The sequence below is a fragment of the Dipodomys merriami genome, unplaced genomic scaffold, assembly GCF_024711535.1.
Source record: "Dipodomys merriami isolate MVZ:Mamm:240054 unplaced genomic scaffold, mDipMer1.0.p SCAF_36, whole genome shotgun sequence".
Taxonomy (NCBI): Eukaryota; Metazoa; Chordata; class Mammalia; order Rodentia; family Heteromyidae; genus Dipodomys; species Dipodomys merriami.
This window is the reverse complement of record NW_027205159.1, coordinates 14,750,082-14,774,917: the sequence shown is the minus strand read 5'-3', so window position 1 is coordinate 14,774,917 and position 24,836 is coordinate 14,750,082.

Sequence of the window (24,836 nt, the reverse complement as noted above, 5' to 3'; positions counted from 1 at the left end):
AGAATGAAAAATTCAAAGCAACTTTAATGATGCATTTAATATTTTGGAGACAACAAAGATTTTCAGTGTAGAGACAGTTCAATAAACTATGGTATTTATGAGCAGTGGATTCCCATGTAATCATTATAAGTGATGTTCTTAGAACAGTGCAATTTCTTAGGCTGTTATTAGATAGGAAATATATGCATGATATAATGCTATGAAAAGTCAAGGTATAAAGTAGGCTCACACCTGTAATCCTACCTACTCATAAGGGTGAGATTTGAGGATCATGGTTCAAAGCCAGCCCCCACAGGAAAATCCATTTAACCACCAAAATACCAGAAGTGGAGCTGTGGCTAGCCTTGAGAAAAAAAAAAAAGCTGAGAACAATGCCCGGGCCCTGAATTCAAGCTCCAATTTTGGCAATAAACAAATGAATAATCAAATATATGACCCTGAAGTTGTAGGAAATTATGTATATGCATATATGCATGGCAGAAAGGTCTAACCGTGGTGTTCCAATGTTCACCTTGTGGAAGTCCAAAATGGGATCAACATAAACATTTACTTAAAGAAAATCAAAAGTGACAATATGTTGGAAATGATCTGTTAACTTGGGGGGCATTGAGAGAGGAAGAAAAATGAGGGAGGCAGTAACAAGTTAGACAAGAAAAGAAAGTAATCACTACCTTACTTATGTAACTGTAACCCCTCTGTACGTCACCTTGACAATAAAATTAAAATAAAAAAACTAAAAAAGAAAACCAAAAGCTTTTACTTATTCTATTTAAAACTATATTTTAAAAGAATTATAGGCATGTTTTAAAGTTCTAATGCATTGCCCCACTCTACTGGACTCGAATATGGGGAGAATTATTTATACAAGTCCATGAGTAAGAGGCCAAATAAGAATTCCACAAAGAAATGTCAACAGGAGCCAAAGGGTCCTACTCCTAATCTTCCTTCTACAGCAAATCACACAATCCCCCAAATCCACATAATTTGATCATTTAAAGGCAAATGATGAACCAACTTCTCCATTTGTAGAAATACATACCTGTGACAAGGATGGAAAAGGCACTGAGAACCAAAGTGAATGATACACAATTTTGAGGAAGTTTCCACAGATAAAGGAATGTGTCCCACACATTTCCAACTCTCAGTCTGGGAAAGTCAATGATCCTTGTCATACTAATAAAACACAAAAAATGCTAACTGTGGGATTCAAAAAGATTGCATGAGAACATGTGTTCATTGTGACAGCACAGCAACTTCAGTGCAAATTACTATGTCTCTCTTTCCTTGCCTTATTCCCACCTCATCCTTGAATTCTGAAGGTGAGATTCTGTGGAGCCAGTTCTCTTTGTTCCAGTAATAAATGAAAGGGAACACGTGATTGGAGATAAAATTTCTTCACATAATTCTTGGATTTTCATTCTTTGTTAAGCTTACTGAGTACTAATGGGATTATAAAACACAAGAAGTCTTAACTTTTCCACTAATTTTTTAATTTTGTTTTTTTTTGCTAGGGCTCTGGTTGTGGGGCCTGAACTCTGGGCTTGGGCGCTGTCCCTCAGCTCTTCAGCTCAAGGTTAGCGCTCTACCACCTGAGCCACAGCGCCATTTTCGGTTTTTTTCTTTTGTGCTTATGTGGGGCAGAGGTATTGAACCCAGGGCCTCAGGCATGCAAGGCAAGCACTCTACCACTGAGCCACCTTCCCAGCCCATCCACTATTTTTTAAATGCCTCCTATAAGAAGAATCAAAATTAATGAAAGAAGCAACTCAGAAACTATATAAAGATATTTGTGGTGTATTGATACCAAGAGAAGGTGAAATGTCACATGTAAATACCAAATGACATTTACAAAGCACAAACCCTAATTCTTCTGTGAGCTAATGTGATAATTACAGAATTATACTTTCCAAAAAATCACCATTGAGAATACCACAGCCAATTTCAATCACAGAAGCAAAGCTGCAAAGAACTGCTGAAATTTTCACTTATTCAGTCCTAAAATTGAGAGGGTTGATTCTGTTGACATTGATGGTTTGATCCTCTTCCTCTTCACAAATGAATGGGCCTATATTTTAACTTTATGGTGTCTAGCCTTTCTGATCTGATCTTTAGTCTGAGTACCGCTATTGAGCATATGTAGTTTATAAACATAGGCCATCCCTTAACAAGCAGAAACACACTCTAAAACAGTTATAACAGAAAATCTGTGATAATGGAAATATTCTATATATGTATTGTCTAACAGACTAGCCATTGGCTACATGCGGCTACTGAATCTCAAATGTGAAAAGTGTCTGAGATTTTAATTCTTCCAATTTTAGTTAAGTTAAATGAAATTTTAAATAATGAGATTCATCTACTCACTGTGCACTGGACAGCTCAGTTTCCAAATAAGGAAGTTTAAGTTCTCCAAAAAAAGTGAAAAAACATAATCCAAGCCCGGTGCAGGTGGCTAACACCTGTAATATTAGTTACTCAGGAGGCTGAGACCTGAGGATCATGGTTCAAAGCCAGCCCAGGCAGGAAAGTCAGTGAGACTCTTATTTCCAATAAACCACTAGAAAACCAGAAGTAGTGCTGTGGCTCAAGCGTAGAGTGCTCGCCTTGAGCTGAAGAGTTCAGTGACAGTGCCCAAGACCTGAGTTCAAGCCTCACGATCACACACACACACACACACACACACACACACACACACACACATATAAATAATCCAAGTGAAGAAGGTTCCATTGTATACTAACTGCATGTCTGTGAATTATCTAAGTTTTGCTGTCTTATAAAATTCAGTCATCACTCACCTAGATTGACAGCTGGGAGGAAAGGGGTGGGGATAAACACAAGCTACTTGGGATACTGAGAGCTGCTCCTTGAAGTTGAGGGTTGTGCATGAATCTTTTCTATGTTTAGTAGACAGCAAAGTGTCTAGAATGCTGTAGGTAGAAAAATGTATTTCAAAGTATAAAACAGGTGCTCTGTTTATCAAAATAGTAGAGAAATCAGACAGATGAATTCTATAAATATACAAGCAATATATAAAAAATTTGCTACATTGTATTCCATGATAGGCTCTGGAATAAACTGGTTTTCTGTACTCTGTAAATATTCACACACTAAAAAACAGAAATGTAATCCGTTATTACTGTTAAAATACATAGAATACCTTCATAAAATGTATTTGTGGACCTATTTTTTCCTTAATTTCTTCCATACATGCATTACAAAATTGCTCTAAAAGTTTCTAGATGTGTAAAATATGAACACCATCTATTTCTTTTGTTGAATTTGTACTCTAGATTGGATTTAAGTCCCTATTTCATCTTAAGGCTTAGGACTAGGAAAAGAATAATCTCAACAAATTGTCATGCCTCATTTTTAAGGAGAGCTATGTATTTATTAAGAGAAATATGTATTGGTCTAGGTAGCTAGGAACCTTCCAGAAACAAAAGAAAAAGAACAATTCCACAGCAGTCTCAAGTATTAGCATATACCTAAGTGAACACTAGCTGCTCTTAATTCTATAGTATATTTACAAAGATATTTTTACAAGCTATTTCTCAGCTATTGTCATCCTCCAGAGTAAAGTTCCGGCATGCCTATTGCTCATTATATAGATTGAAGTTGCTCAAACTCAGAATCTATTGTTTGTATAGGTTTCACCTGGCTATCTTTACCTCACTCAGTAGCACTGAGGGCTGGGAGATTTACTTCAAATAGATAAATAACACACACACACACACACACACACACACACACACACACATACACACACACACACACACACACACACACACACACACACACCACTAACTTTCACTATTGCTGTAAAAATTAAGTCCCTTTTGTCTCTGACCCAAGAGTATCACAAATCATCTAGCATCCATGAAAATGTTATTAACTTGCAAGTAGGCTAAATTTCTACCTTCATACAATTCTACATACTCATATGAAGAAAAATATATACCTAGAGTTTTGGTGTGCTTCTACATTACGAAGCTCTCAATTTTCATCTTTTTTTAAAATACATTTTTAATTGTAAGAATACTGTAAGGAGGGGTTACAGTTACATGAGCAAGGTAATGAGGACATTTCCTATAAAACATCAGTGTCCAAATAAGCAACACAGAATGGGATAAAGTCATAGCAAGCATATAATTGATGAGTGGTTCACATCAAGAATATACAAAGAACATCATCCTAACAACAACAAACCACCTGATTTTACAATGTGCAAAGAACTCAGATGTTTCTCCAGAGAAGATAATTAAAGTGTCAACAAGCACATGAAGAAGGTGTTTAACATTACTAATCACCAGGAAAGTGTAAGTCAAAACAATGAAGAATATGACCACTTCATATGAATTAGGATAACTACAAAAAACAAAGTAACAATACTGACAAAAGTGTGGTAAAATTGGAACCTTTCTAGGGGAAACAGTATGGCATCTTTTCAACCAATTAAAAACAGGATTATTCATGCCCATAATCCTAATCACTCAGGACAGGAAGCTGAAATCCAAGGATGGAAGTTCAAAGCTAGCCTGGGTAGAAAACAGGAAGTCAACCTGTGGTTTAAAGTAGTTGAACACTAGCCTTGAGGAAAAGTTCAGAGACAGTGGCCTGGCCCTGAGTTCAAGCCCATGACAAAAAAAAAAGAAAGAAAGAAAAGAGAATTGTCATATAATACAATGACTCCACTTCTGGGCATATAGTCTAAAGATCTAAAAGCAAGGTCTTGAAGAAATCTTTGTACAATACTAAAACATGGAGGCAATCCAAATGGCCATCAACAAATGAATAGATAAAATAAATGTGGTTTTTACATACAGTGGAATATTACTTCAACTTTAAAAAGAATTATGTTGTGACAGATGCTATATTATGGATGAATCTTAGGGACACTGCTAAATGAAATAAGCTGTAAAATCGAATTTGGAAATTCTTACCTAAAAGACCATTAGAGACTGTCACAAATGTAAAAGCAAAGGAGTCTTTATTGCAAGCTCTAGCTTGGTCCTCCGCATACCAGGTAACTGGTGATGCTAAGAGACCCCAGCCCAGGGTTATAGTACTTTTTATATACTTTTTTAGGGAAAGCAGGGACTTTGTATACATCATAGCATCTTACAATAGATTATTACACGTCGCTGGAAAATCACAATACAATTTTATATTATGATTGGCACACTACAAAGCAGAAACAGGTTGTTGGTTTCATCAGAGGGCTGAAGTACTATAAACTGGTTGGCTTGCACCACAGGGAGTCTCAAGGAGGTGCATGCTAAACTGCAGGGTTCCTTTCTTAAACAAACACCACCTGTGGCCTGACTGCAGGGGGTGGATGGTCACCATGCCCTCCAGCACCTGCCTGCCTGAAGATTTTGTCAAGAATTGTTTATGTTCCTAGTGCCCAAGAATTGCTTCTGTTCATTCCTAGGCCAGGCTCATGGTCAGCTACATAACTCATACTTCAGAAGATGACAGCTAGCTCAAGATGGAGTCCCTCAGGCCTCAGGTTCCTAAAGCGAGTCATAAAAAGAACAAATATTGCATATTCTACTTATATCAGTTACATAGAACAGTCAAATTGATAGTAACAGGAAGCAAAAACATTCTTGATGGAGACCTTGAAGCAGAGGAGAGTGGAAAATTATTTTAATGACTATAGAATTTTAATCTTGGAGGATGAAAAGAGTGTGGACATTGAACTTGTACAATATTGCAAATATACTTACTACTACTATGTTGTATTCTTAAATTGACTAAGATAAGAAAACCTGGGAGAGGAGAAGAAGGAGAATGATGAAGGGGTAAATATAATCAAGGTACATTGTATGCCTATGTGGATATATCAAAATGAAATCCATTTATATAACTAGGTAATGCTAATACAAAGTGTAAAAAAGATGATAAATTTTGAGTTTGCATTTGACCACAATTACTGAAAAAAAGAGAAAAAAACAACCACAGATTTGGAAAACAATTTAAATTGCCAGTAAGCAATAAATCTGGGTTCAATACTATGTCTCACTTAAGTGTGTGCAGCTGTTTTTTAATGTAATGGGAGAAGGTTCAGGGATATCACCCCTTTTGTACAAAATACATAGTCAATTTGCTGTAATTTGGATATTATCGTACACATTTTAAAATGTAATAGCATATGAGATATGTTTCCTCTTTTTCTTAAGCTTCCAAGTAGTTTCTAGTTGCACACAAAATGCAGGATCTATTCTCCTTACAAAACAGTAAAACATTACAGGTGAGGGCTATAGCCCTTCATATACATAGCAAAACATCTCAGGTGCTTACCATAATATCCACCCTTCCTTTCTGAATCAATAGAGACACCTGTCCATTTAACTGAACTCCAGGCTAAGTAAAATAATGATACCATTTCCAAATAGTGATAATATTTAGATAACAATACAGAGAAAAATTTTACCTGATAGCTTCTAGAATATTGTCTTAAAGGACAGTCTGCACATGTTCTGTATTTCTTTATTTCCTTCTTTCTGTTCCTTCACCTCACTTCCTGGAACTTGGAAGTGATTGCTGGCATTTTAGCCATCAACTTGGGCCAAGACAGTGAGGGTATATCCTCACGTTGGGGTCTGCCTCCATCTTCTTGGAATCTTCATACCTTTACTGTCTTCCTCTGGGGTTTGGACAGATAAGAGACTAAACCATTACTAGTTGCATTGTTATGATACATTTGAATTGTCCTTTCCTTAAGATATCTACACTGTGGATATGCACTCACAGAAAATACATAGTATTGATTTTTAATATATATATATATGTATTTACATATTATCCTTTAAGTAGTTGTACAAAGGGTTATCACTCAACAAGTCAGTTATTGGTCCTTTTATGATTTTTCTTTCATTTGTTCACCAAAATAACATTACCAGTCATATATTGAACACACTGTTCTGCTACTAAGAACTTGCTTCTTCTGCAGGTTAGATTCCTAAGTATATGCTTACAGATGCACAAATACGATCTTCGGCCTGAATTCAGCTCAGAATATACCTTCAGGAGAAATTACTTCCCACATCAAAATACAGGACTATGAAGACAATACAAGCACTCGGGAATGGTGGCTCCTACTCCACCTGACTTTAGAAATATAGTCCAGTTATTTCTCTGCCCTAGATTTTACCATGCTGGCTCAAAGCAGAACTGAATCTGCCTTATGTATGTAGAAATCAAGTGGCATTCAAGGTAAGTGTGCAAGTTTAAGTCAGAGGGCTTTGCTGCTTCAAAACAGAGATTTAGACATTCACTCTCTCTGTCAGCATAGTATTTCATGGGAGACCAGCGCCCTATGAGTAACAAGTGTAGATGTGCCACTCAGAGGGAGTTAAACCACTTCATCTGGGTAGTTATGGATAACAGGTGATGGTTGGAATTGGCTCCAACATGGCCGGGATGAATGACTCAGCAAAAAATACTCACCTTGTTCCCATCAGACTTCAGGTGCTAAGGCATGCGCTGTTTCTGACTATGGTCTGGGGAGTGTCCCTCTACCTCCCATCCAATCAAAAGTGTTTTCCCCACTTGTGCTGTGAGATGGGACATCCAATAAGGAAACGTCCTACTCATGATCCGAGACTGGGAAACCAATCACGAGATGCCATGCAGCTCAAGCCCGCCCCTTGGCCAATCAATCCAGGAACACGCCCTACAGGGCAGAGTCCAAGGGCTCTACATATACCTCAGGGATGTGGGCTTCTTTGGATCAGCTTTTGGCTTCTCCTTTTGCTGAGGGGTCTCTTTCACTGCTCTCTTTTTGCTTTGAAGAAAAGCTGCTTTAGGGGGGAGATGGGAAGGAATGAAAAAAAAATCAAAAGAACATGCTTTAAGGGGGAAATGGGAAGGGATGAAAGAAATCAAGAAAACAAAAACCTGCTTTAAAACCTCTTTTTTCTAATGTATTTATAAGGTGATTTTTTTTTTGCTTTGTCCTTCCCCCAGGGTATAACCCCTGTTTTCACTGTTTTTGATGTTGATATAATTTGGGGAGAGGAAGGGAAAAAGAGAAATTGTTTAAATGGGGTTACAGTGAGATGAGATGTACAAGATGCTAATTCAAAAAACAAACTTTACAACTTTTGAAGGGGAGGTGAAATGGGGAGGTGGGGGTGAAATGGGAAGGTGGGGGTGAAATGGGGAGGTTGGGGGTGAAGTGTGGGGAGGTGAGGTAGGGATGGGGGAATGTAGTCTTGGAGGTGGTAGGGCAGAGATGGTAGGGGAAAAACAAAGGAGGAGACAACAATGCTCATGTCATTGTAACCCCTCTGTAAGGTATTTTCACAAGAAAAAACTTTTTTTAAAAAAAGAATTGGAGAGCAGAAAAATTCTTAAAGAAAACAAACCTGATACATAGACAATAGTGCCTTTCTGAAGATGTTGTGGGGAGGGAAGCCTTGGGGAGGGCATGCAGGGGGCTGGGCCAGGGCGGCAGTGTCCATGGGCCGCCAAGGCGATGCTGGAGGAGCCGGGCCGGTGGGCAGCGGCCAGAGGGAGGGCGGGGCGGCGTCGCAGGCGCCAGGCCAGATGCCTGTCCTCAGCGACCCAGCGCCAGGCTGGGCACCCCTCGCGGTGGGATGCCGGACAGTGGTGGCGGGGTCCCGGCCTTGCCCGTAGCCACTCCACCGCTCGGGCCGGTGGAAGGGTGGCCAGAAAGGGCTCCCCCATGCCCGGGCCGGTGACCCGCGTCCTCGCTTCCTGACGGATGCCCTTTGCATGGCGCCCACAAACCTTAGGCATGGGAATGCAAGTTTCAGCATTGCATTGTTCTGGAACAATCCCCTCCGCCTTGGACACATCTGAGGAGAGCGGCAGAGACCAAGAGCCGCTGAATGATTGGGCTGCTAGCGGACGGGTGCAGCGCATGGAGCCAGGGTCCACGGGGCTCAGATGGCGGTCGCTGGGGCAGGGTGCGGACTCATGGCGGCATGGCCATGGCTCCCGCCCGGCGCCCCAGGCTCTGGCACAGGGCCGCCCTCGGGCGCTTCAGGCTGATCTGGACCTCAGCCCATGGTCTCCAGGTGCGGTGTGCCGGTCTGTGATTGCAAGTGGGCAGTGTAAATTTCACTAAATGAGGTTCTGTGGGTGAAGATGAATCCTAACCAGGCTAATGTCTGCATTTTCTCAATTCTTCTCACTAGAATCTCTAAAGAATTAGGAAAAAACAAAAACAACAAGCACCCAGTTCTAGGCTAGCAAAGGGCCCAGGAGTTCTCAGCTTTTATTTTCGTCTATGAATCTAACAATGAAAAAATAATGCAGCAATCTAGTATCTTTAAGGTGTTAAGTTCTGTAGAATGTTGTTTATTTTCTTCCCCTTCTTCTGAGAGAGAAGTTGGTCTAAAGCCAGAGGATATGCTTTCTTACCAGATAGATCAGATCCGCTGACTCTTGCTTTCTCCAAATGGTCTCATACTCAAGGAACCTCGAAGATCTTAATTTTGTGAATTACTCAGTCCAAGAATTAAGAACTTAATCTAATAGAATCTCTCAACAATTTGCTGAATAATTTTTATTAATTTTTTAAACCAAAGACAATCTATATAACACCTGTGTATTTAAATTAAAGCTGGCTCTTAAAAATAAAACTGCTTTCAATACCTAGATCCACTCTGCTCTCTTTCACTGGTTGGCTACCACACTCTACCTCTCCTTTGCTTTACAGGCAAGGATTAATGACAACATCTCTTGCTTTGCCCTCATTACTTTCTTTATCCTATCTTATTCATGGGGCTTGTCTGAGGCAGAATCTCCACTGATCCCTTTGTAGATTCAATGTGGGTAAAAATTCTCTTTAAACTACTGGGTATTAAATTTTTCTTGAAGCTACAGTTTTTCTATATAAAATGGGGTTATAGAAGTACAATAATGAAGACCAATCTTATAGATAGATAAAAGGTGAGAGTTCGAAGAAAACAAATGCCCCTCTGTAGCATGTAGTAAACTATTCACAAAGTTCATCATTGCTATAAGGCTCTCCATTATACAGAATAAAAATTTAGGCTCAGACAAGTTATTTTGACTAAGATTAAGCCTTGTAAGTAGCAGAGCCACAAGTGAAATCCTTCAAACAAGAATCTAGTGCTACATTGTTTCAATAAGAATGTGTTACCATTTTTTTTAAACCCAGAAGAATGTAATGAGCACCCTATAGGACTTCTTAAAAGCTGCTTTAACTCCCTTAAGAGGGAATAGAAGACTGCCAGGCAGGCAGGGTTGACTGTAAGATGTGGGAAGTGTTCTCATACTCTTCATTAGAGGGCTAGAAAACATGTTGATCTGCTAGCTGCCTCAAGCAATTCAGAAAGTGGCTTGCATTTTCTAAAACCTAAATGCAGACTTTCACATTTTCCTTCTCACCAGGAATTCTCCTTCAGGCCTCTTCCTACCATAGTGTCTTGGCAGCTTGGAAATGCTCTGCCTCAGTAATGTGGCATCAAGAGTGTGCCCTGTGGTCAGCCAAGCAGCTAGGATCTGACTGATCCATCTGAAAGTGCTGCAGCCCTCTCTGTGCTCTTTGGTCTGTGCTCAATATGTGTGCTCAAGTCCACAGCTATGTGCCTCCTCTTTCTAGTAGCCATAGGAGCAGAAGTACAAGGCAGGTTCTTTATATGAAGCAGCCACACACAGCTGTTGGTTTCATAACCACCTGCTGAGGTGAGTTTGCCTAAGGGAAACAAGGCAATATGTGAATAAGCTGTTTTCACCTCAAAGCTCATAAGCCTCCATTCCAAAGAGGGAGCTGCTGCTGCTGACAATAAATTCTGTCTGGGAATGGACTGTGTAGGAGTTAGAATCTTTTTCTCTCAAAGTGATTGCTTGAAGTAAACAACTAAGAGTGGCAATCATCTTACAAAAAGCTATTTTAACTAAAGTATATCCTGTTACTAGAATTGTTCTAGAGAGTTGCGGCATGGATTAACTCATAGAGCACAAGCTGAGTAAGATTTTTCTAAAAATTTCTGGCCTGGTTGTCCTGGTTTAGTTGGTTGCTCTGACACTGTTAACCCCTTTGAAAATAGCCAGCTGAGCTTCAAAATAGACAATTGAGCAAGACTGTGAACACAACTTCTGATCAAGACAAGGAGTAACTCATTAAGGGTAAAACCTGGGCAGATTCCTACTCAGAGTGGTTGCTTCATTGGCTTCCTGTCAGTAACATGCCCTTTGACAGAACTAAACTTTGCCATGTAAAGTTCTTTCAAGTCGATGGTCTTTCTTAGGATATTGGGGTACACTATGGGAATATTCACAACAATTTGGGGACTTATCCAGAATCCTTGTTACTCAAGGGGATCCTAGGAACCCCTCAGGAGGAGACACATACTACCTTGTTGAGGTAGCTCAAGCTTGGGTTAAACACCATCCCTTGTGGTTAATGATGAACCCAAGATGGAAAGTTTATCAGCAATGTCAGGAAGGGGCCCAAGGAAGCACCCCAATAAAAAGTAACCTCATGCATTGACCATGAGAAGAAAAATTGGACTAGAGCATATTATCTTGTTGGTTGGGAATTTTCATGGGCTGAGTGTGTCTCAGGCACAAAGAGAATTTGAGTCTTGACCTGCGTTTTCATTCTCTGGCCCAAGAAAAAAATGTGGGAGTTGGAGGAAGACATCTTTGACAAATCCCCAGTAAGGGGAAAGTTGAATATGAAAGGGGTGCACAAGAAACTTAAAATAGGTAGGATTAAATGCACCAAAAAGTGAAATCACCAGAGACCTGCTAAAATGGGAAATAAGAATTGTAGACCTAAAGAAACCCAAGAAAAATGGATCCATAGATCTGCTCCTGATAATCCACTAGGAGAATGTTGAAAAAAAATCTGAGAACACTATAAATGATTTTCATTTTTGAGCTCTATAATGTGCACTTCTCCAGACATATGTGCTTGCATGTGTGTGTTAAATCCTATATCCGGAAGTGAGAACTCAAAAAGTCCTACTCACTAAACTCTTTCAGCTGACCCACTTTGACTCTGAGGCCTGGATGGATCCTCTAGCTGATCCACAGATGTATGGCATTGGAAACTGTTTCCGAAGAAGACTTTCAGGGTAGACTGAAAATTTAGGTCTAAAGCCGGCTGCCAATGGCTTGCACCTGTAATCCTAGCTGCTCAGGATCTGAAGGTTGGGGTTCAAAGCCAGCTCAGGCAGGAAAGCTCGTGCGACCCTTGTCTCCAATTAACCACCAGAAAACTGGAAGTGGTGCTATGGATCAAGTGGTAGAGCATTTACCTTGAGCTAAAGAGCTCAGGGACATCACACAGGCCCAGAGTTCAAGTCCCACAACCCACAACAACAAAACAAATGCTTGGGTGAAATGGAATAAATATTCTGTCCACCATTACTGTTAAGATTGTGTGGCATAGAGGCCAGAAAAACAAGTGGTCCACTTCCCACTGTGATGAATCTCTGACCCCAAGGGCATGGAGTGCATGATCTATTGGTCAAACACAGCCTGGGGAAACTTGTAAGACCCTGCTGTTGCTGTTCGCGATAGTAAGGATCTACGACAAAAACCCCATCTTCCCAAGGCCAACTATACCTCTTGCCTCTCTAGGTTGGGGGGACAATTGGCATTTCTGGGAAACTTATCAGGATGAGTGAAGGCTGCTCCTGTGAAGAGATGAGCAGAAGCACTAACCATAGCCAGCGGAAATGTCTGATGGTATTGTGGAGGACCAGTGTTGGAGATCTTCCTGGCCAACTAGAGAAGAACCTGTGCTTTGGTTCAATTGGCCATCCCTTTCACCCTAGCATTTCACCCACCTGTATATTCTCAAACATTTTATACTAGGTAACGAGACCCCTTCCCTAGAGGGTCATTCATATCTCATATTTACATGGGTACTATTCAGGATTGCTCAAAAGTTTCCAAAAATTTCAAAGCCAGAAACCAAATAGCAGCTTATGAAGCAGTTTTATTCTGATGATTACTATAAATAAAAATGTAGTTTGGGGGCTGGTAAAGTATTTAACTAGCAGTTATGAAGCCTGGGTTTTATTCCTCAGCACCACATAAACAGAGGATGGAAGTGGCACTGTGGCTCAACTGGTAGGGTGCTACCCTTCAGCAAAAGAAGCTCAGGGACAGTGCCCAGGCCCCATTTTCAAGCCCCAGGACTGGTAAAAAATAAAAAAAAACAGGTTTGTTAAAAGATTTTTTGAACCCATAAACTAAATGCTCTAATAGGAAGGCATGGGAAAAGTAGTTCTAGAAATGTTACCTGAAAAATGAAGAGTTTATGTCCTGATTGAAGGCCAAAGCTGCACAAAGGCCTTAGAAGAATTGAACATTGGCAAGGGAGTTAACTAAAAACTCAGATGAAGGGCTGGGAAGTTGGCCCAGTGGTAGAGTGCTTGCCTTGTATACATGAGGACCTGTGTTCGATTCCTCAGCACCATGTAAGCAGAAAAATCCAGAAGTGGCACTGTGGCTCAAGTGGTAGAGCACTAGCCTTGAGCTGAAGAGCTGAGTGACAATGCCCAGGCCCAGAGTTCAGGCCTCACAACCGATAAAAAAGAGAAAATATTAAAAACCAGGTGTGGCTCAAGCCTGTAATACTAGCTACCCAGGAGGCTAAGATCTGAGGATCGCCGTTCAAAGCCAAGCTGAGCAGGAAAAGTCTATGAGACTCTTATTGCCAATAAACCACTCAGAAAACCAGAAGTGGTGCTCTGGCTCAAGTGGTAGAACACTAGCCTTGAGCTGAGGGACAGCACCCAGGCCCAGAGTTCAGCCCCAAGACCTACCAAAAAAAAAAAAAAAAAAAAAAAAAGCTACACCTAAAGGGTTTCCTACCAAGAGGGAGGGAGTCTTGGGGGTTTCTGTTTAGCAGGAAAGGAGGTTTCCCTTCTAGTTGGGAAAGAGATTGCCTTCTAGAAAGGAGGGGGCTTCTGATCAAATTGATTCAGTTTCATAATGCCCAAATAAGTGTGTAATGTTTGTCACGTTTTGACTTGTGAAAACATCCTTCATGGGGAACTCTAGTCTTAATGACCTTATGGTGACCATGCTTGGCTCCAGGGCTTCAATCCACTCCCTAGTTAATCCTACGGTATGGTTACAAATTCAATCTTGAAGTAGTCGCTCTGTGTATGACTTCCAATTTTGAGTCTACCAGGACTGAAATTGAGACTGTATAAGCGAGGTAAGTACTGTGGTGATTCTGTCCACATTCTAAGTACTGCTATGATTGTGTGGCAGAGAGGCCACACAGGTGGTCCTATTTGTGCTGTCCTGGATGTCAGACCCCATGGGCATGAAATGCATGATAGGTCAGTAAGGCAACTTCGAACACCCTGTTGCTCTTCTCAAAAGCAAGAGTCTATTTCAAAAACTCCTGAAACTGACCAGCTCCATTCTTCCAAGGCCAACTATACCTGGGGAAAATTTGACATTTCAGGGAAACTTACCTGGATGTAGTGAAAGCCAACCCTTTGAGATGAGCAATAAGCACTAATCATAGCCAGGCGAAATATCTGGTGGTATTGCAGAAGACCACTGGTGAAGATATTACTGGACAACTGGAGTGGAATCTGTGCTTTGGTTCAATTGGCCAATCCACACCTGCCCATTCTCAAACACCTTAAATTAGGTAAGGAGAGACTTCATACTAAGTCATTCAAGAATCATATTGACAAATATGCTATTTAGGAGCCCCTAAAAATTTCCCAAAGAGCTTAAAGCTAGAAACCAGAAATGACAGTACAAATTAGTCTTATTCTGTTGAACTCCACAATCAATTATTCCAATATGTGCTTTTATTTATCAGCAGCATTTGTTAATTGGAAATGCCGCCAAGGGGGGAAATATTAGGAGCCACTGGTAGGATTGAATGGGAGAAATTAGCTCTAAGTATAATAATTGAAAGTGAATCTGTGTGGTGGTTGGAGGTCAATGCTACAGAAAGACTCACAAGGATTAAATACTGGCAAACAAGTTACCTAAAAACTCAGATGAAGCTGAGAATAATCCTAGATGCTCAAGTGGCTGAGTTTGAGGATCTGTGTTTAAAGTCAACCCAGGCAGGTAAGATGAGACTGTCCAACTAACCTGCAAAAAGATAAACTACTGGAGTTGTGGCTAAATTGGTAGCTTTGAGCAAAAAAAGAGATGAGATCAAACCCAGGACCAGCCTACAGTCCGTTTAAAAAAAAAAAAAAAAGTTTGTGTGTCTGTGTGTGGTGGCAGATCCCTTTACTAGCTTGATGATGGAACAAGCATTTTAAAAATGAGTCATGGTGTCAATATTTACCTCTTTAGTAATTGTTTTCAGAGCAATGGGTGGATGGGTGCTTTATCTCTTGTATAAGAAGTTTTGTTCAGTGACTGAAAACCTGCCTTAACCAAACACTCTTTAATCAAAATATACTTTGGATACTGCTGAATAGGAAAGTCAGTGCTTTAGGTTGGAAGAAAAAGTTAAATAAGATGGGAGAATTGTAGAAGTTAAGTCTTGAAGTGCTTGACTGATATAAGCACTGCCCTTGTAATGGTAGTCACAACCTTACCGATGCTATTTTAGAGAAATGCTAGGGGTTGGAGGCATGGCTCTAGTGGTAGAATACCAGCTGGGTAAAAGTTGGTTGTGTTTCTTTTAACATGGCTAGGTGTTCTGGGGGTTGATTATTAAAGCTTTTGACTAGTTTGCAAGGGGTCAAAAGTTAGAGCTATCATGAAAGATGATCCCAAAGTTCAAATTCGGGGTAGCCAGTAGTGGGCTGCCCATCCAGTGTGCTTATTCAACTTGGGCATGCAACAGACAGCAAGGCAAAGTTCACTCCTGCAAAAGGCATTCTGGGCTGGTGTTCTTTGGATACCTTAATTTCCCCAGGTATTTCCAACACAGATCTTCCATGCCATTCATGAGGGATCCTAGGAGCCCCTCAAGAGGAGAGACACCCTGCCATCCTGTTGAGGCAGTCTCGTGCATGGGCTAAACCTGCCATGCTTTGCAGCTGGCAATGGACCTGAGATGTACAATTAATTCGCAATATCAGGAAGGGTTCCAAACAGGCACCCTTAGAAGCAAGCAACCTCATGCATTGGCCTAGGTAGAAAAAAATGAAACTATGAATACTGCTTTGGTGGTTGTGTGTTTGCAGGGGCTGTGTGAGAGAGAATTGTCTTAGATTCAGACTCTTAAATTCTTTGTGACTAAGAGTCTTAATCTGCAACTTCATTTGTCCAGCTGGGTAAGAATGAAATGTTGGAGATGGAGTCATCTCTGAGGAAAATCTCTAGTAAGGGAGTTAAGAAAAGGGGTGAACAAGAGGTGAAACGAATCCCAAGATAAGTATTGAGATGTTTTTTTTTTCTTTCTTGTGATTGTTTCTAGCATATTTATAAGATGATTTCTTTTGCTTTGTATGTTCCTCCCTCACAGTATAACCCCTGCTTACACTGTATTTGATGTTTGTATACTTTGTGGAGGGGAAGGGCAAAAACAAATCATTTAAATAGGGATATAGATGGACCAATTGCGACATTGAGATGTACAAGTCATTATGTCCAAACCTAACTTTACAACTTTTTTTTTTTGTGGGGGAGGGAGATGGGAAGGGATTGGGAAGAGGAAACAAAGGAGGAGGCAACAATGCTTGATAAGAAATGTACTCATTACCTTGCCCATGTAATTGTAACCCCTCTGTATGGTATTTCACAATAAAAAAAAAAAACAGTCTGAAGTGCAGAGTGCACCAAAAAAACAAAAACAAAAACTTCCATTTCAGCATGTGTCTGTGTTTTGAGAATTCTAAACCTAGGATGCCCAGGAAAATTGGAGCTAATAAGGCTCCCTCAGATATTCTTTTTTTTTTAATTTTATATTATTTTATTTGAGCAGATATTTTTTATATTGTTGTCTTTTAGGGAGAATGTGGGGAAAGATATGAAAAAATGTTTTAAGGCTGATTTTTATTTTTGAGCTCTATATTTAATGTGCACTTGTTAAATCTTGTATATCCCTGTCTCTGTGTATATATCTTCAGAAGGATCTGTTACAGTCATTCAGTAATTAACTGACTTAATAGCAAAAGGTTCTTAAAATTTCCTTATTTACAATGGTCCAGGTCTAACAAGTTATTATTGCTATTACATTAAAAAACTTCATATAGGATTACTTTTTTCTGGATATTTAAAAGAATGTTATGTAAGTTTGAAAGTTTTATAAAGGAAAAACCAGCAACTAGAGGAAACATGGGAATGATGAGTACATGTTTTTGGAATAGTTCTATAATAGGCAAGTCAAGATTGATTTAAGGGCTGGGAAGGTAGCTCAGTGGTAGAGTGCTTGCCTTGCATGCATGAGGCCTTGTGTTCAATTCCTCAGCACCACATAAGCAGAAAAAAGCCAGAAGTGGTGTTGTGGCTCAAGTGGTAGAGCGCTAACTTTGAGCTGAATTGTTGAGGGGCAGTGCCCAGGCCCAGAATTCAGGCCCCATTACTGACAAAAAAAAGTTTCAAACAGCCCTGGGTGAGGAAAATGGGGTGGGGTGAGGGATGATTTAACATCTAAACAATTGTGTAAAAACAAAAAAAAATTTATGGGAGGGCTGTTGTCAGACCTTATCAAGCATGAATGTCAGAACAAGGTCAGCCTGGATATGTCATAACCTTCTTTTTTTCTGTATGTTTGTTTTATTGCAAAAATGTTGTGCAGAGGGGTTACAGGTACATGAGCAAGATAATGAGTACATTTACTATTATAAAGATAAACTATGTTTATACCTTGGATCTTCCAGGGTAATTGAAGAGGTGGGAACCACATGACCTCAGTTGAACCAGGCCACTACTTAATCAGTCAGCTCAAACCTGCCAACTATTAATGAGCAAAGTTGGATCATCAAAGGAAAAAATGCAATACAAAAGCAAGTTTATTTAAGTCCTAGAAAGGTGTCTGGTATTGCAGAGGACCAGTATTGGAGACCTTACAGGCCAACTGGTTTGGAAACTGCACTTTGGTTCAACATACATCCATTTTACTCAAGCTATTTGAGAATGGCCAGGTTGAGAAAATGCTAACACCAAGGAGTGAGATTCATCTGCAGAGAGTCTTCCAACTGTCATATTTGTGTAGATGCTATTGGGGTCTCCAAAAGAGTTCCTAATCAAAACATGCTATTTGATTTCTAGCTTTAAACTGGTAATACCTATAAAATGTAGATTGGGTTAGATCCATTAGTTGACTGGATTAGATTTATTATCAGCAGAGCCTTCTTAATCATACTAGATATACCATCAAGGTAATAACAGAACAACTAAGTGCCACTAGTAAGATGGCATTGAAATACTAGCTCTAGGTATATAGGCTGGAAAGGGAATTATCTCTGTGGTGAATAGAAACCAGTGCTGCACAAAGGCCTTACATAGATTGAAGGCTGGCAAAAGATGAACCATTTACTAGCTTGTTGATCAATAATTTGGAAGACAAAGGAATGGTGCTGTCCAAATTTGCTTCTAGCACTTGTTTTCATAGCAATGCCTCTGTTGGTGGCTGTAAGAATTAGGGCAAAACAAACACCCATTTCTTAAATATTCTCCCTTTGGATACTGATAAATGGGAAAGTCTGTTAAAGCTGACTAGGTTTGAAAAATGATAAAACAAGGCAGGACTGTAGGAGTTAGAATCTTTTCTACCAAAGTGCTTGATATAAACACTGCTGTTTAAAGGATAGCTGCTATCTTACAAGAAGCTAAGACTGCTTTTCTGACAAACTTGACCAGATATCCTGTTTTGTCCTAGTTTGAAAGTTTATCTGAGAAAGAAAGATTTTGATCCCAAAGTTCTGATGAGTGAGAGATATGGTGGAATGCCTGCTCAGCATGCTTGCTTGGCTTCCTGTCAGTATCAGATTCTTCTGCAGAAGTAAATTATGCCTTGCTGGGTTCCTTTCGAATTGGGATATCAGGTGTCACAAAGGAGAAAACGTCCTTATTTGGGATAGCTTTGGAAAAGCACAATTTAAAACTGTACATTAATTATACAAAGGGGTTTTATTGTTACTTCCATGTATATACAAGGTGTACTTTTAACAGAATTTGATCACTCTTCCCCTTTTTATGGCCACTTTTATGGAACATACTTCAATCATCTTCATCTCCATCACTTTCACCTTCATCTCTATCACTTTCCCCATCTGGCTGGTTTTTGCTCCAGTCAGAGGGTTCTTCTTTGCCTTTTATATTGTTTGCATAAGTTATTGTAAGCAAAAATACTTACAGAAAATAGACTAAAGACTGTGCTAACAAGGTTAAAAAGTCTTCGAATGGAAGAAGCATTATGTTAACTCGGATACACCTATCTTCAAAATTTTCTGTTTTCATTCTTTTCCATGAGGGGCCTGCTTTCAAATCTGAAGTGTTTATTATTATTTTATTTAACCATTGAATCATGAGCATCCCTTTATTTATTCTGAAAACATAGGCACCCATTGGTGGTGAGCCTGCCTGTTAGTGAGCAAGGGTAGTTTCCATTTTATTGGGCTTCTCCCTCTGCAATCTGCTTTTCACTCTGCAGTCTTTCCTGGAATAAAGCTGAGCAGTGGCAGAGCAAGTAGTCAAATGCTATGTTCACTCAGTGTTCTAGTCAGCAATCTGCAAAGTAGGTATGTGCTCAAGGTGGTCCATTGAGGCATGGTGAAAAACTACTTAAGTTTTACATACACACCAGGAAATAATCTGTCTTTAGCAATGATGTCATGAATACAAGATTTTGAAAATATTTTGGGGACTTCTCTACAATTAGGCTGCAGTTAATTTTGTGTTGCTATTACAAATACTTGATAGTCACCTTAGAAAGGCTTATTTTGGCTCAAAAATTTTGTGGTTCCAATCTATAATTGGGCAGACCTACTGTGTTAAGGCCTCCTATGTGGACGATGGGGATGACATGATGGGTGTATGGTGTAGGAAAACTATTCACTTCATGGTCAAGAAAAATCTGGGGTCCTATTTCTCACTTCAAGGACACACCCTACATAACCAGAAGACCTCCCATGACACACCCTAAATAACCAGAAGACCTCCCACTAGGTCTTACATTCTCATTTGCACCATCTCCAAGAAGCTAAGGGCTGAGTCTTTAAAACACAGGCATTAGGTGGACACTTAAGATCCAGCCTATAGCATTACTTTATGAACAGTAATGTGCATATAAATTATTTGGGAGTTTGAAATGTAGCTTCAAATTCAATGGGGCTTGGGCTGCTGAGAATTTTTGAGTTTCTAATAGGTTCTATATTAACACATGTTTGGGTTTGGGGATTACTTTTTGAGTAACACTGTTCTTTGTACTGTATTTGTGCCATAAGCTTCAAGTTTTCAGTTAGTATCTTAACATTGGAGGAATGAGAACAAGCAAAATAAGATACATAGCTCTTAGGCCCCTAAAAGCCACAGAAGATAGCTAAAGAGGTAGCTTAAACACTAGCACAGATTTATTTGGAAGAAAAGTCTACAGAGTTAGCCCTGGATGGTCAATTGAATGAACTATCTTTTAAGATACTGGTCAGTGTCTGTGACTTTGTCCAGGTCTAGGAGGTCAGTCCACTTCATCTGGAGGCCCCAGTGAGATCCTATTCTTGCCTGAACAGGATGACCCCTGTCACGACCTGACTCCTGTGTCAGGGGACAGGCCACATGGGTGCACCTAGTGGAAGGCCTCTGAGGGACATTCCTCAGCCCCAGGTGCCCTTGCTCTGTGGAACCCCTGAAATGGACTCTGGAGTTTGTTCTACCAGTAAGTTTCTGCCTGTCACCATCATGTAAAAACATAAATGAGTTGTTTTAAACTCCCAAGAAAAGTCATCAAGTTTTAGTGTTAGCAAAAACTTGAAAATTAACTATAGTTCTTCTTCAAAATAATGCAATAATCTTTACATTTTTTGATAAATCAGATAACCTGATTGCAATGAACAACTTAATGCATTAAAACACCAGATCTTTGGTTTTCTGTAATATCTGAGTTACTATTCACTGGCAGAAATTTCTTCCTGTTGTCTGGCCTCAGTCCCTCCTGCAGTTAGAAATGTACTCTCTCCCCTTTTCCCTGGTAAAAGAATAGCCATGGGTACAAAACTGTGAAATCAGAAAGCAAAACAAAATTATTGATAAAGGGCAAAAACCTCCTGGTAAAGAAAAACCCCAGACAAAGGCTGACCAGTAGTCAGCTTTTGTCTCTTCCCCATCCTTGACAAAAAAACAAAAGAACATTGCTCCCTTGCTCAAGTTTTCCAACTGGCAGCTTTGCAAAAGGCTACTGACAACCTGAGGCTTATCACCAGCTGCATTAAATTGTTGTGTTAGGAGCTTATAATAAAAGTAATTTCTAAAGTAGTATCAATAGCTTTGATAGTATTGATCATGCTGACCAAGTCAAGATTATGTTTTGCCTATGCTCCTGTGAGTCAAGGCTAGGTTTCTGCCATGTTTGGCTTCTGTAACCTTGCTTGCTTGCCTCAGTAACAAGGCCTTAAGTCTACCAATTGAAGACCAGTGCTGAGTGGTTCCACTATGACTGGCCTATAACAAATTATTACATATGGTATTACCATAAAAAACAAATTTAAAGGTCATATAACTGTAACCAATGGAAAATATGCCAAACCTGCCTTGCATGGCTTTTCTATATAACTCTATGTAACCTAGCCCTATAAAAAAATGCATCCTACCCTGAGCTCAAGGCTGTTCGCCGACTTTCCCGTGGTAAGAAGTGGTCCCATGTGGTGGTAACAAAGTACCTAACTCCTTTAACTGGGTTAAAGGAGTCTCTTTTGGATCCGGGATATAATAAATGTAGGCCCCAGTGAGATCCCGGACCCCAAGCTTTGGCAGGCTCAGGGACTTTGGACTGGTGTCCAGAAGAGCCACTCCATAGGGGACGGCTGTGGAGAGAAGTTCCTAGCAGGAACTTAGAACACAAAAACCTCTAGAGTTAAGTTGAAAAGCCTGGCCAGGTGTAGTGGAAGGTTCAGAGGGGAAGCGGGATGCAGCAGAACTCCCAGCCCCGGAGGAGATTGGGATGCCTCTCTCCGTAGTGGAGGCAGATTAGGGTTCTTAACCTTGACTCTGGCCTCCACTGGGTTCTTATTTGTTCTGTCTCTGTCTGTTGGAGGTGCCTTCTGGTGCTGTCTGATCATTTGTGTGGCCACCTGTCTGTGTCTGTTTTACTTGACATTTCTGTCTAAATGTCTGAGAACCACAAGCTTTGGAGAAAAGGATGAGATGGAGAATCTCCTGTCAAACCTATGTCTCCAACCCTAACCCCAGATGTTGGAGAAATTTTGGGATGAGGTGGAGAATCTCCTCTCAAACTTGGGTCTCCACTCTGGTGCTGATAAAATTCCAAGGGGAAAGCTTATTTGGCCCAAGCAGGAAAAGTAAGAAACAACTTCTGTTTAAGCTAATTCTGAGATCACTGATTGCTTTCTTTTTAAAAAATGCACCAAACTTCTTTATCCATCACTTTTGGAAATGCTTTTAGATCCCTTTTCTTATTTTCAGGAAAAAGTCAGAGCATATGAGTACTGTTACCCAAGGTCATCTCTGCACTCTCTGCCAGGTAGATTGGCCCTCCCTTAATGTAAACTGTCTGAGGGAGAGCTCTTCTAAACTAACCCCTCTCTTCTAGGTTCAGAGAGTTGTTTGGGGGCTCTCAGTCACCAAAATCAGGTCCCCTAAACGCCAGAGCTCACCATTCTCTGAAAAAACCCCAGACAATTATTCAAGTGATTAGAATCTGTTATTTTTGTTCATTTGGACATCTCTGGGGGAATAAAAATTCCAGCTCTGTCTGTGCCTGGTCATAGACCTGCTCTGTTTATGTTGCAACAGTCAAGAGGTGGGCATGGAAGGTTGCAAGACCTTCCAAGCTTCAGGCTTCATTTCCCTGCAGAGGCAGCCGGAGGTGAGGGCATAGACAGTTTGAGCCTAGTTTGGACATTTGGCTTATCTGAATAGTTAAAACAATTATAAAATGCTCTTGTCTAAAAAAAAATTGGATAAAAGATAGGCCAGTTCAGTTTCAGGTGACTCCCACCTAGCCTTCCTCCAGCTGAAGGTATTCACAAGGCCAGTTGGTAAAATGCCTTGCTAAACAAGCAAGCCCTGGGTAAATGAAGCTCAGCAAAGGTACTTTGTTTAACAAATCTTAAATCTTTAGATAAAGATTCTGGAAAATTTAAGATTGATTTTCATATTTGTGCACTTTAAGGTTTGTGTGAATATGTTGGAACATGTTCAAGATGAAAATTGGCATGCTGTAAAAAAAAAGAGTTTAAACTCATCAGATTTGGATGTCAAATGTCTTAAAGGATTATTGTCTTGTTTTAAACAGGAAGTTTAGTTAAACTTTCTAAGAATTCTTTAATTTACAAATCAAAATCTGTAGGCTCTAGGGGAAGTCCATGCATGGTGGAAGAGGGCAAGCTGTCACAAAGGCAGTTCAACTAACCCTAAAGAGTTGGGTGCATGTCCATTTCTTAGGAGGGGACATGTGGCCTATCTTTGCCCTGTCCCTTTCTCTTGCAGATAGACACTCAAAACATAATGGTAAAAATGAGTGATGTCATGATCTGATTGGTATTCCTAAAACTGCCACTTGGATGTATTAACATTGAAAAGGCCTTAAAAATATGGTTAGAAAGTTTATCAGTATGTGATTTGCTTTCAATGATATTCTGCAATTGGATATGTTTTTCTTTAGAGGCATATAGGTGGGCTGGGAAGGTGGCTTAGTGGTAGAGCACTTGCCTTGCATTCATGAGGACCTGGGTCAATTCCTCAACACCACATAAGCAGAAAAAACCAGAAGAGGCACTGTGGCTCATTGAGCTGAAGAGCTGAGGGGACAGCGTTCAGGCCCAGAGTTCAGGCCAATGACCAGACCCCCAGTCTAGCTTCTTGATACAGTGCTGGTGATTAATTCTTGCATTAACAAAAAACAGTCATTTGAGTTCAAAAGATTTTAATGTATATCCATTTTAAAATGAGCAGCCAAGAGGCAATGAGTGGTACCTAGCCTCAAGATTTCAAATAATTTATCAAAATACAAATGAAAATTGAAGTATAAAATGTTAAAGCAGAGATTAATAAAAAATTTTTAAAAATTAGGATTGGTAGCCAGGCGCTGGTGGCTCACGCCTGTAATCCTAGCTACTCAGGAGGCTGAGATCTGAGGATCGCAGTTCAAAGCCAGCCCGGGCAGGAGAGACCGTGAGACTCTTATCTCCAATAAACCACCAGAAAACTGGAAGTGGCGCTGTGGCTCAAGTGGTAGAGCACTCGCCTTGAACTGAAGAGCTGAGGGACAGCGCCCAGGCCCAGAGTTCAAGCCCCACGGCTGACAAAAAAAAAAAAAAAATTAGGATTGGTAAGTCTATAGCCCACTTATTTCTTGTGCAGTTGTTTCTTTGAGGTTTGTTGTTGCGGGATTAACTTTTTGAGTTCCAGGTATATTTTAGATATGAGACCCTTGTTTGTGTGTCTGGTGAAGATCTTCTCCCAATCTGTGGGCTATCTGTTGATCTTGCTAGCTCTGTCCTTTGCCATGTAGAAGTTCTGCAATTTCATGCAGTCCCATTTGTCCAACCTTTCTTTGATTTGTTGTGTTTCTAGGTCTCCATTAAGAAAATTTTGGCCTGTGCCAAGGATACCTGGGTTTCTCCTATTCCATCCTGTAATGTTTTCAGAGTGTCTGCTTTGGCTCTGAGGTCTTTGATCCATTTGGAGTTGATTCTGGAGCAGGGTGATATATAAGGATCTAGCTTTAGTTTTCTACAAGTAGTTAAACAATTTTGCCAGCA